The 12,013-nt window shown below is 37.1% G+C and overlaps 1 pseudogene; it reads right to left on the reverse strand.

The window, feature by feature from the left end:
- Nucleotides 1-11,481: 11,481 nt before the first annotated feature.
- Nucleotides 11,482-11,754, reverse strand: LOC129471060 (cytochrome b-c1 complex subunit 6, mitochondrial-like; annotated as a pseudogene).
- Between the last annotated feature and the right edge of the window lie 259 nt (nucleotides 11,755-12,013).

The following is a 12,013-nucleotide window of genomic DNA, read 5'->3' on the forward strand; positions in this document are numbered from 1 at the left end:
ATTTATCTTATTTGAATATTGTATTTTGAAGTAAAGAAATGCTAAAATGTATCACTGTTTTATCATCTACCAAGTGTTTTAACATTTCTTTATTTTCCCAAGACACCATAAAGCTGGGTAGTGCAAAGACTATTGGTTCTGTTTTGTGGTTGAGGATGATGTTCTTAGAGACTGAGGCAAAGAAAGGAGGAAAACATAGCCTTATAGTATCTCAACTTGAAGGATGACAAATACACATAAATCAACAGAAATCCAGATGGGATTGTAACTCATAATAATAGAGCTCTTTATGCTGGCAGTAGCAAAGAATCATTTCTAGCATCCAGCTTTGTTCAGCACTCCCAGAACCAGTCTCATGGAGAAGAACCCAAAAGTACTTCCACCAGCTGAACACCCCCACACCATCCTCAGAAGTCTGAGCTCCAGCACCAAGCAGTCTCTTCCCTGATTCCTGGTGTGATAACCCCTACTTCTTCCCTTTTTTCTTCTAGTCTTAGGCATGATGGCTGCTTCCTGTAGTCATTACCTTTTCATTACCTCAGTTTTCCCCTTTTGCTTTTTGAGATTTCTCATACCTGTTTAACCAGTTCCCTCCATTAAATTCTCTCTGTTGAAATAAAGTGGGTCTGTTTTCCTGGCTGGATGCTAATAGAAACATGTAAACAATACATTTTTTAAAATATTTATTTGTGTGTATATCTATATATCTATATATAGATATATATATTTCTGTTAATCTGATAACCCAGAATGTCACATATTTTAGTATAGCCCAACGCAAAAAACTGAACATTTATTCACACAATTCTGTGTTCCTGGATATTTGTTATTTGTAGCCTTTAAGGTGATGGCAGCTAACCAACTGTTTTCCCTCCATATTTCCCAGGCTCCAGTGTTAAATGGGCACATGGCTTCTCTTCATATGTACATTTTACAAAATGAGGCATCCTCATCACTGAAGCTAAAACAATGGTATTACATGTAGTTTATTGTCACTCATGTAATCTTATGGTTACGTCTAATAATACTCTGCATGTGATTATATCCAGAGTACAAAGTAAATAGCTATATTTTTTTCTAGAATAATGGAATGAATCCTGCTAATCTACTTCAAATTTAAACACACGGCATTTGGGGCCAAATTCAGAAACAAAGCCAACTATGGTTCAACCCCTCCAAGCTTCAGCTTGGTCTGTATTTTGCAGTATTTTAACTAACATCATATTTCTAAAGATTTCAAGAGGTACGTGATACTTGGATAAGAACTAGTTCTAGCAAAATAATATTCTGATGAGTTAAGTGTAAATGAATCAGAAACATACGAACTGTATTTCCCTTGAAACACACAGGGATTTAAAAGTTAATGGAAAAAGTGTTGGCAACTCACATTTAGAGCTTTTATTGAAACCAGGATGTTTGAATAAACATTAGACATTCAACTAACTGAAACTGAAAAAGGGTTCACCAATCCTTAATTATAACAGTGCTTTAAATGATGAGGAAACATGTCACATTCAAGTTTCAGACAGAAAGCTTTACTTGGCAGACATACTTTTGGTTCAAAAAACCTCTACAGTCATATTATGGCAACCAACTGAGATATTAAAACAGACAGTGAAGTTTTAAACTCAGTCTGGCAAGCACCACGAGACAATAACTACCAATTGGAAATTTAAAGAAGAAAAAAAGGAGTGGTGAGAGGGTAATGATTAAGTTTTGAAAGAAAGAGCTGGACACGTAATTTAGAGAGTATGCCTTCTTAAATGGACTAATAATGAGCTAATCACATAAGAGCTGAAGAGTCGTGTATGTTTGGGTTTCTTCTTTCTGATCAGGGGTTGTAATTTGGGGCCGCAAACCAAGATAGCTTGTAAGTAGGAAATGGACAGACCTGTGATGGAATTTTGATTTCTCTGATGCCTAATGCTGAATTAAGCCAGTAGTGCTCCAAGTGGAACTTGTATGATAAGACAGCTTGGGACAGCATAATGCAAATTCCCCATGGCCTAAAAATCACCTCTGGGTGCTTGTCCAGAGCCCCGCTTGAAATAAATCAGAAGCAAAGTTAACTGCATGATAGTTGTCAAATCTTAGCATGCATTAGCCAAACCTTAGCTTGCATCAGAATCATCTGGAAAGCTTATTAAAACATGGATTTCTGCCTGCCCTACCTGCTACCCCCTGCCAAGTTTCTGCTTCAGTAGGTCTGGGGTGGGTCCTGAGAATTTGCATCTTTAATGAGCTCCCAGTTGAAGCTGATGCTGCTGGTCTGGGCCATCAACTAAGAACCACAGGCTCAAACACATGATTAAGGACTGTTCTAAGCAGCTACTAACTGTAGAAGCAGGTTTGCGTCTTTACATTAGCAAACTAGAAAAGGGCCTCAGGGTTACTAGCTCTGCTTTGTCCCCTAATAGATCAGACAAGCTTAAGGAATTGTCTGGTATATAAAGAGACTAACAGCTTTACATCAAAATCAACATAAATGGTTTGTAAACTAAACACCTATTAGAAATAGCTATAAGAAAGATTTTAAAAATAAATAAACTGGGAGTCACTCTTTTCACCACATTTGACCTTCTGCTGAGAAACAATTTTCAGAACTTCTAACTAGCCTGATATATCAAGGTCCAAAATTGGTGTCTTTAGAATAATTTTGATGGAACTTGTTCCTTGTGAGCGACACAACGTGCTGCACAACTTAGCCAAGCAGCATTATTCCTCGCCTTCCATAATAGATGCACTCACATCCCTCTGGCTCCTGGTATTTCAGCAAATCTCAGATGGCGTAATCTCAGAAATCCATTCCAAACCATCACGCTTTCTGCAGGAATCATGCTCTCATTTGGATATTTGTTCCCCCAGTCCTCAAGTTGAAAGTTGATCCCCAATGTCGGAGGTGGGGCCTAGTAGGAGGTGTTTGGGTCAGGGAAATGAATCCCTCATGAATGGTTTGGTGCTGCCCTCGAGACAGGGAGTGAGTTCTTGCTCTATTAGGTCCCATGAGAGCTGGTTGTTAAGAAGAGGTTAGTACCTCTCCCTTCTCTGTCTCTTGATTCCTCTCTGGCCACGTGATCTGTGCACACACCAGCTCCCCTTCACCTTCTGCCATGAGTGGAAGCAGCCTGAGGCCTTCACAAGATGCTGGCACCATGCTTCTTGCACACTCTGCAGAACAGTGAGCCAAATAAACCTCTTTTCTTTATAAATTACTCAGTCTCAGGGTATTCCTTTACAGCAACACAAACAGACTAAGACAAATTACTTGCACAAGCTATTGCACAAGATTTTTAATTCTGTAATTGAATATCTGCAAGAATAAGAAACCAATTACCTTTCATGACAAAACGTACTTTCATTCTAAGGATAATAATTCATGTATAGTTTTTTGTGTGAACTTGTTTTTATTCCTCTAAGGTAAATACCTACTAGGAAATAGCTAGGTTATATAAGTGTGTATTTAACTTTACTGGAAACCACTGAACTATTTTCCAGAATGGCTATGTAATTTGGCATTCCCATCAGTAATGTCTGAAAATTCCAGTTGCTCCACATTCTCACCAGTGCTTGGTATAATCAGTGTATTTAATTATAGCCTTTCCAAAAAATGTATAGTGGCATCTGATCTTGGGTTTAATTTGCATTTCCTTAATGGATAATGATATTGAGCATCTTTTCATGTGCTCATCTGCCTGCTGTGTATCCTCTTTGGTAAATTGTCCAAATTTTGCCCATTTTCAAATTTCTCACTATTGAGGGTTGTTTATAAATTCAGGCTATAAGTCCTTTGTTGGAAATGCAATTTTTTAATATTTTTGTCCCAGGCTGCAGTTTGATTTTCATTTTCTTAACAATGTGTTTTGCAGAGCATAAGATTTTAATTTTGATGATGTCCAACATATAATTATTCTCTTTTTGGGATTATCTTTTGGTGCCATGTCTAAGAATTCTTCACTTAACCACAGATCACAAAGTTTTCCTACATGTTTTCTTCTAAAAGTTTTATAATTTTATGCTTAGATGAAAGATCCATTTTGAGTTAATGTTTATATAAGGTATGAGATTAGGTCAAGGTTTATTTTCTTGCATATCATATTCCATTGTTCCAAGACTATTTGTTGAAAAAACTATCCTTTCTCCAAAGAATTGCTTCACCTTTTTAAAAAACTCAGTTGGTATACTCATGTGGGTCTATTTCTGGACCATATTCCAGTCATCTATGTGTGATCCCTTGAGAATAACACAGTCTTGACTACTGCAGCTATACAGTAAGTCCAAAAATTGAGTAGAGTGATTCTTCTGGATTTATTCTTTTTTCAAAATTGATTTTGACCATTGTAAATCTCTTGTCTTTTCATAAAAATTTTAGAATCAGATATTCTATTCTTACAAAAAAATTATTCTTGAATTTCAAATGAAATTTTATTAAATCTATAGATCAATTAGGAAATAATTGATATCTTCCCTATGTATAGATCTTCCAATTCATGAACACTGGATGTAGCTCCATTTATTTAGTTCATTTTTTTATTTCTTTCATCAGTGTTTTATAATTTTCAGCAAATAGCTTTTAAGGATGTTTTGTCAGATTTATAACCAAGTATTTCATTTTGCAGCAGCTATCGCAAACAGTAATTTTTCAAATTTTGGTTTCCTATTTTTCAATGACATTATCTAGAAATACTACTAATTTTTGTGTTGATTATGGATCTTGTCTTTGATAGACCCAATCATTTCCGAGAATATCTTAAATATTCCTTGGGATTTTCTACATAAATAATTATATCATCTGTGAATAGGTGACGGTTTTATTTCTTCTTTTCCAATATGAGTGCCTTTTATTTGTTTTTCTAGCTCGGTTGTACTGGCTTTTCCTAGCTTGGTTTGCAGTGTGATGTTGAATAAGAGTGAGGAAAGTGTACATCTTTGCTTTGTCCCCTGTCTTAAAGGGAGAACATTTCTCTATAAGACAGCCTGTTAAGTAGGTTGTTAGCTGTAGGTTTTTTAAAAAATAGATTTTATCAGATTGAAGAAATTTTCTTACATTTCTGGTTTGCTGGGAGATTTTATCATTAACGGTTTTGAAATTTGTGGAATCATTTTTCTGCATCAATTGATATATTCATGTGGATTTTCTTATTTAGGCTATTAATCTAGTGGATTACATTGACTGACTTTTAAATATTGAACCAGCCTTGCAGTACCAGAAGAAATCCCACTTGGTCATGGTGTATTAATTTTTATAAACTGCTGGATATGATTAGCTAATATTTTCTGAGGATTTGTGTATCTATGTTCGTGATAGATATTTGCCTAAGTTTTCTATTTTTGTACTGTCTTTGGTTTTAATATTGGGGTATTCTGGTGTCATAAAACGTGTTGGGAGGTATTTTCTCCTCTTCTCAAGATTGGGTATAATTAGGATTATTTCTCCTCTAAATATTTAATGGAATTATCCAGTGAAATTATTTGGGTCTGAAGAGTTCTTTTTCAGAAAGTTTTTAGCTATGAATTCAGTATCTTTAATAGTAGAAGACTACTGAAATTACCCACTTTGTACTGGGTGAGCTTTGGCAGTTTATAGTTCTTGGGAAAAACGTAAATTATTTTGCTGAATTGGTACGCTTTGAGTTATTTGTAGTATTCCTTTATGATCCTTTTAATGTCTGTAGTGATGTTCTCTCTTTTACTCCTGGTGTTAAGAATTTGTGTCTTTTCTCTTTGTCAGTTTTGTTAGAGGATTGTCAATTTTATTGATAGTTTCAAAGAATCTACTTTTAGTTTCATTTGATATTTTTATTTTTTAATTTTATTTCTATTTTTTAAATTTCATTGATTTCTCCTATCTTTATTATTTCTTTATTCCTGCTTATTTTGGTTAACATTTCTCTTTTTTTCTAGTTTCTTAAGGTGGAAGGTAAGATTACTTCTTTGAGATCTTTATTCTTTTCTAATGTAAGCAGCTAATGCTATAAATTTTCATTTAAGTACTGTTTTAACTACAACCCACAAATTTTGTTGTGTTTTGATTTTATTTTTGTTTAGTTCAAAATATTTTCCAAATTCCGTGAGATTTCCTCTTCGGCCCATGGATTATTTAGAAGTGTGTGGCTTAATTTCCAAGTGTTGGGAGTTTTTTCTGTTATCTTTCTCTTATTGGTTTCTGGTTTTATATATTGTATTCAGAGAGCATTTTTAATGATTTCAACTATTTTAAGTGTGCTAAGATTTGTTTTATGTCCCAGCATATGATCTGTCCTGAAGATGCTCTACATAATTTGAAAAGGCTACTATTCCATTGGTTTTTGATGGAAGGTTTTAAAAACGTCAATTTGATTACAGTTGGTTGATAGTGTTGTTCAGTTCTGCAGCCTTACTGATTTGCTGTCTGCTAGGTCTGTCAACTACTTTTAAGAGGAGGTTTAAAATCTCCAGCTACAATTGTGGACTTGTCTGTTTCCTTTCATTTCTGTCAGTTTTTGATTCAGGAATTTTGAAATTCTGTTGTTAGGTGAATTCAGCATGTGAGGGCATTTGGAGGATAATAAGGGCACTGGGTTTTCTGTGACCTGAGATTTTCTATGGCTGCAGCAGTCCTGGGTAAGAATGAAGAAGAAGGGAGCAAAGCAGGAGGTAAGGGGAGAAAGATGGGTAACAGATTCTAAACATACTTGTGTGGCCCTAAGAATTAGTTGGTGGGCAACGGGGAGCAAAAAGAGACATTTAAGCAGACAGTAACTGTATTAGTCTGTTTTCATACTGCTAATAAAGACATACCCAAGACTGCGCAATTTACAAACGAAAGAGGTTAATTGGACTTACAGTTCCACATGGCTGGGAGGCCTCACAATCATGGCAGAGGCAAGGAGGAGCAAGTCACATCTTACAGGGATGGCAGCAGGCAAAGAGAGAGCTTGTGCATGGAAACTCCCATTTTAAAAACCATTCAGATCTTGTGAGACCCATTCATTATCACAGGAATAGCATGGGAAAGACCTATGCCCATGATTCAATCATCTCCCACTGGGTCCCTCCCACAACATATGGGAATTATGGGAGCTAAAAGATGAGATTTGGGTGGGGACACAGAGCCAAACCATATCAGTAACATAATCAGATTTTTATTTCTTAAGTATATTTTGGAGGACATTGTAGATAAAGTTCAGGATTCCACAGGGGGAGATATGAACTTGAAATACATGCGTACATAATTCTAATGAATGGACTTGGGAATCTGATGACAGCAGCATTGGAAGGGGTGAATTTTATTAATATAGATCAGAAAAGCATTCACAAAGAAATAGACCTTGTATATACACACCAGCACTGGGACCTACTAAAGTTTTTCTCTGTATGGGTAAAGAGGGGAGAGAGAATTATTTTATATATAGCAGTTCAGCATACTCATTATAAAGTTAGCATTAAAAGTTTAATGGAAAGGCCAATTTGCCAATTTGCTGCCTGTCCTGTGAATGGCCTTATTAATAAATAATGCATATTGTTTAATGAAAAAAAGTCAAGGTAAAAATATAAAACATTTAAATGGGATGTCTTTACAAAAGGTCATTGCCCTTTCCAAATATTTTTTGATGAGTTCTTCTACCAAGGAAAGCTGTTTTTAAATGCATAGTTAGCATACAATGCATACTCCAGCAGCTTATGAATATCTAAGTGTACTTTGATAGGAATCCAAAGTTGTCTTCAAAAATGTTTACCAAGAGTCAAAATGATGGTCCGCCACTTATGTACTTATAAGGATCTACAAATAATAATAAACAACAACTTCTCACAAAATAAGAGGTTTATCATATGCTGTCTTGGTACGACAGCAGAAAACAGTTGCTACATCAAAAGAATATTGAGAAGAGATGAAAAGAAATTATTTACAAAGATGTGGTCAGGGTTCAGGGAAATCAACAAAGAATGGTGAAACACACCAATGCTAGCAACTGCAGGGAGCTCACTCTGACTTGAAGGACTACAAGGAAGGAGTGATTTCCAAAGTAACTGTAGGTGAAGAAGAGAAGAACACCCTCTACTCTCACCCAGCAAACTGCTGGCATGTTACTTCACTCTCCTTCCACTCTCTTACGCTCTGCTGGTAACCCCCATTGACCAAACCCATCACACCCAATGTGACGGATTGACCCACAAAGGTGAACCTCCTGGAGCCAAAAACAGGGTAGAGAAGAATAGAGAGTAGATTGGCAGGGTGAGGGATGGCCAGACAACTGAAAGCATTGAGAATGGGTACACGATAAACAAAATTCTTATTGGGCATTTCATAATTGAAATAATTCCACCTCCACTGGCCATTATACACACACACACACATTCACACATATACCCTGATTCTTCTTATGGAGAAGATAGTTATAAGTCTCATGTGTATTTTTTTTTTTTTTTTTTTTTTTTTTGAGACGGAGTCTCTCTCTGTCACACAGGCTGGAGTGCAGTGGCACGATCTCAGCTCACAGCAAGCTCCGCCTCCTGGGTTCACGCCATTCTCCTGCCTCAGCCTCCCGAGTAGCTGGGACTACAGGTGCCCACCACCCTGCCTGGCTAATTTTTTGTATTTTTAGTAGAGACGGGATTTCACAGTATTAGCCAGGATGGTCTTGAACTCCTGACCTCGTTATCCACCTGCCTCAGCCTCCCAAAGTGCTAGAATTACAGGCGTGAGCCACCACGCCCGGCATTTTTTTTTCTCCTAGTGCCACTTGAAAGACTGATGTTGTACATTAGAATTCCAAGCCCAGATGTTTTAACACATGGAGAAATTATGTTAATTTCTAACAAGTATAGTTACAAGAACTATATTTGCATTTGACCATTATCTTAATTCATTGGGCTTGGAGTTGGGAAAGCAAATGGTCAAGTAACAAGTCTAAAATTCTCATGCATCCCTGAAAGTAGCTAAATGTCTCAAAGATTTAAAGTGCTTGAAGCTTTAAGTGGTTCATTCAGAAGGCAAACTGAGATCAATCTGAGTCCTTGTCTTTTTTTATCATCACTTGATCACAATCCCTCTAATGAGATGAAGGGCTTCTTCTCTGTGAAATAGGGACTCCAGTATGCTTAAAGCAATTGAATTATGTTTCTTTTGTACAGGTGCTTCACCGATTTGCCACCTTTTATATCCCTCAGGGTTTGGCTGGGGCAGGAGCTCACTGGTCTTATTCACTACTGAAACCTTAAGAATCAGCATAGTGCTTCCCACACAACAGATACCAAGAAGATATTTTTTTGACTGACAAAATTAATAAATTTTATTTTTTATTTTTGTCAGATTTTTTTTCCATAGGTTATTGGGGAACTGGTGGTGTTTGGTTACACGAGTAAGTTCTTTAGTGGTGATTTGTGAGATTTTGGTGCACCCATCACCCGAGCAGTATACACTGAACCCAATTTGTAGTCTTTTATCCCTCACCCCTTTCCCACCCTTTCCCCCTAAGTCCCCAAAGTCCATTGTGTCATTCCTATGCCTTTGCATCCTCATAGCCTAGCTCTCACTTATGAGTGAGAACATATGATGTTTGGTTTTCCAATCCTGAGTTACTTCACTTAGAATGATAGTCTCCAATCTCATCCAGGTCACTGCAAATGCCATTCATTCATTCCTTTTTATGGCTGAGTAGTATTCCATCATATATATATACCACAGTTTCTTTATCCACTCGCTGATTGATGGCCATTTGGGTTGGTTCCATGTTTTTGCAATTGCGAATTGTGCTGCTACAAACATGTGTTTGCAAGTATCTTTTTCGTATAAAAACTTCTTTTCCTCTGGGTAGATACCCAGTAGTGGGATTGCTGGATCAAATGGTAGTTCTACTTTTAGTTCTTTAGGGAACCTCCACACTGTTTTCCACAGTGGTTGTACTGGTTTACATTCCCACCAGCAGTGTAGAAGTGTTCCCTATTCACTGCATCCACACCAACATCTATTATTTTTTCATTTTTTTATTATGGCCATTCTTGCAGGAGTAAGGTGGTATCACCTTCTGGTTTTGATTTGCATTTCCCTGATCATCAGTGATGTTGAGAAATTTTTGTATGTTTACTTTTTTAATAGTTTACCAAATGAACTAGACAGGCAACATAGCATTAGGAAGGACATCTTACTCTATTGCAGAACTTATCTTGTGTCCTGGCTCTATCCTTTTAGCTGTGTATTGTCTTCAGGGAGGTCACTTAATGTCTCTGAGTTTCAGTGTCTTCAGCTATGAAATAAGGGGGAAAAAACAGAAAACAATCCTACACAAGGTTGCCAAAGGGTCATGGGAAATAATACGTTTGAAACTGTTTGGGAAATGTAAGGCATTTAAAAACATACACTATTTTTACTACTGAAATTGGTTCCTGTGATGGTTAAGTTTATGTGTCAACTTGACTGAACTAATAAGGGATGAATGGTGGCAGGTAAATATTATTTCTGGGGGTATCTATGAGAGTGTTTCCAGAAGAGATTAGCATTTGAATCAGTAGAATGAGTAAAGATCACTCTCATCAACATGGGTGGGCATCATCCAATCTGTTGAGGGCCCAGATAGAACACAAAGCTGGGGAGAAGGCAAATTTGCTGTCTTTGTTAGAGCTGGGACATCCACCTTCGTTTGCCCTTGGGCATTGGTACTCCTGGTTCTCAGACCCTCAGGCTCAAACTGGGACTTACACCACTGACTTCCTTGGGCCTGCAGCTTGCAGATGGCAGGTCATGGGACCTCTCAGCCTCATGATTATGCCAGCCAATTTTCATGATAAATATTTATATATACATATATCTTACTAGTTCTTTTTCTCTGGAGAATCCAATACAGATTTTTGTGTCAAGAAGTGAGCATGCTGCTGTAACAAATGCCTAGAAATGTGGAAGCAGCTTTCGAATTGGTAATGGGTAGAGGCTGGAAGAGTTTCAAGGTTCATGCTAGAAAAAAAAATAAAAACAAAAACAAAAAAAAACCTACGTTGCCATGAATGTCCCACAAAGGGCAATTCTGACGAGGTCCCAGAGAGAAAGGAGGAAAGTTTGCTGTAGAGAAAACATCAGTCTTCTTAGAGAATTCCAAAGTGGTCATGAACAGAACGTTTGTAGAAATATGCACAATAAAGGCTATTCTGATGAAGACTCAGACGGAAATGAGGAACGTGTTATTGGGCAATGGAGGAAAGCCAATTCTCATTATAAACTGGAAGAAAACTTGGTTGAATAGTGTTCATGTTCTAGCGTTTTGTGGAAGGTAGAATTTGCGAGCAATGAAATTGGATATTTGGCTGAGGAAATCTTGTTTTTGTAGATCACAGAACTTTATTAAGATAGAATCACTGCTAATTACATAGAAGCTACTTGTCTAAGCCAAAATCCACGAGGTTCATATAAACTTACAGTTACACAAATTAGAAGCAAATGGCATATTCAAAACCATAAGGAAAGATCCTTATACTAAGGTGATGAAGGCTGAAGTAAATATGTCTGCACATTTATTTCAAGCTGTTAAAGAGTTTGTGGGTCACTCAGTGCTCCCTTGCATGCAAAAAGTCCAAGAGCTCCTCCATGCCATCCTCTTCTTTGTGATTGGAAGGACATACAGTCATCACAGAGCTCTAGCCACTTCTGGCCTTTACACATTTCTCCAGCTGCTTGCATTCCTGTCTTTCTGTTGTTAGGGGATCCAGTAATTCCTCCTCTTGCTCTTCCTCTTCCATGAGATCTTCGGACCTGGTCAGCATCTTTCACTCATCTTCCAGTCCCATGTCTGGCTATGGTTCTGAATTCAACACACTCAAGCACCAACAGCAGCACCTAATCCACTTCAGAATCAAGGACTTATCAGCTGAGGAAAGTTTTAAGCAGTGTTGAAAGTGCAGTTGGCTTCTCTTGACTGCTTCTTGTAAAGTGTGAGAGGAGAGAAATGACTTACAAAATAATTATTAATGAAAAGGGAAGCAGAACTTAAAGATTTAGACAATTCTCAGCCTATTCATGTTAGAAAAAAATGAGAAAGCCTGTATG

Source organism: Symphalangus syndactylus, chromosome 21 (genome assembly GCF_028878055.3).
Source record: "Symphalangus syndactylus isolate Jambi chromosome 21, NHGRI_mSymSyn1-v2.1_pri, whole genome shotgun sequence".
In the NCBI taxonomy this organism is placed as follows: Eukaryota; Metazoa; Chordata; class Mammalia; order Primates; family Hylobatidae; genus Symphalangus; species Symphalangus syndactylus.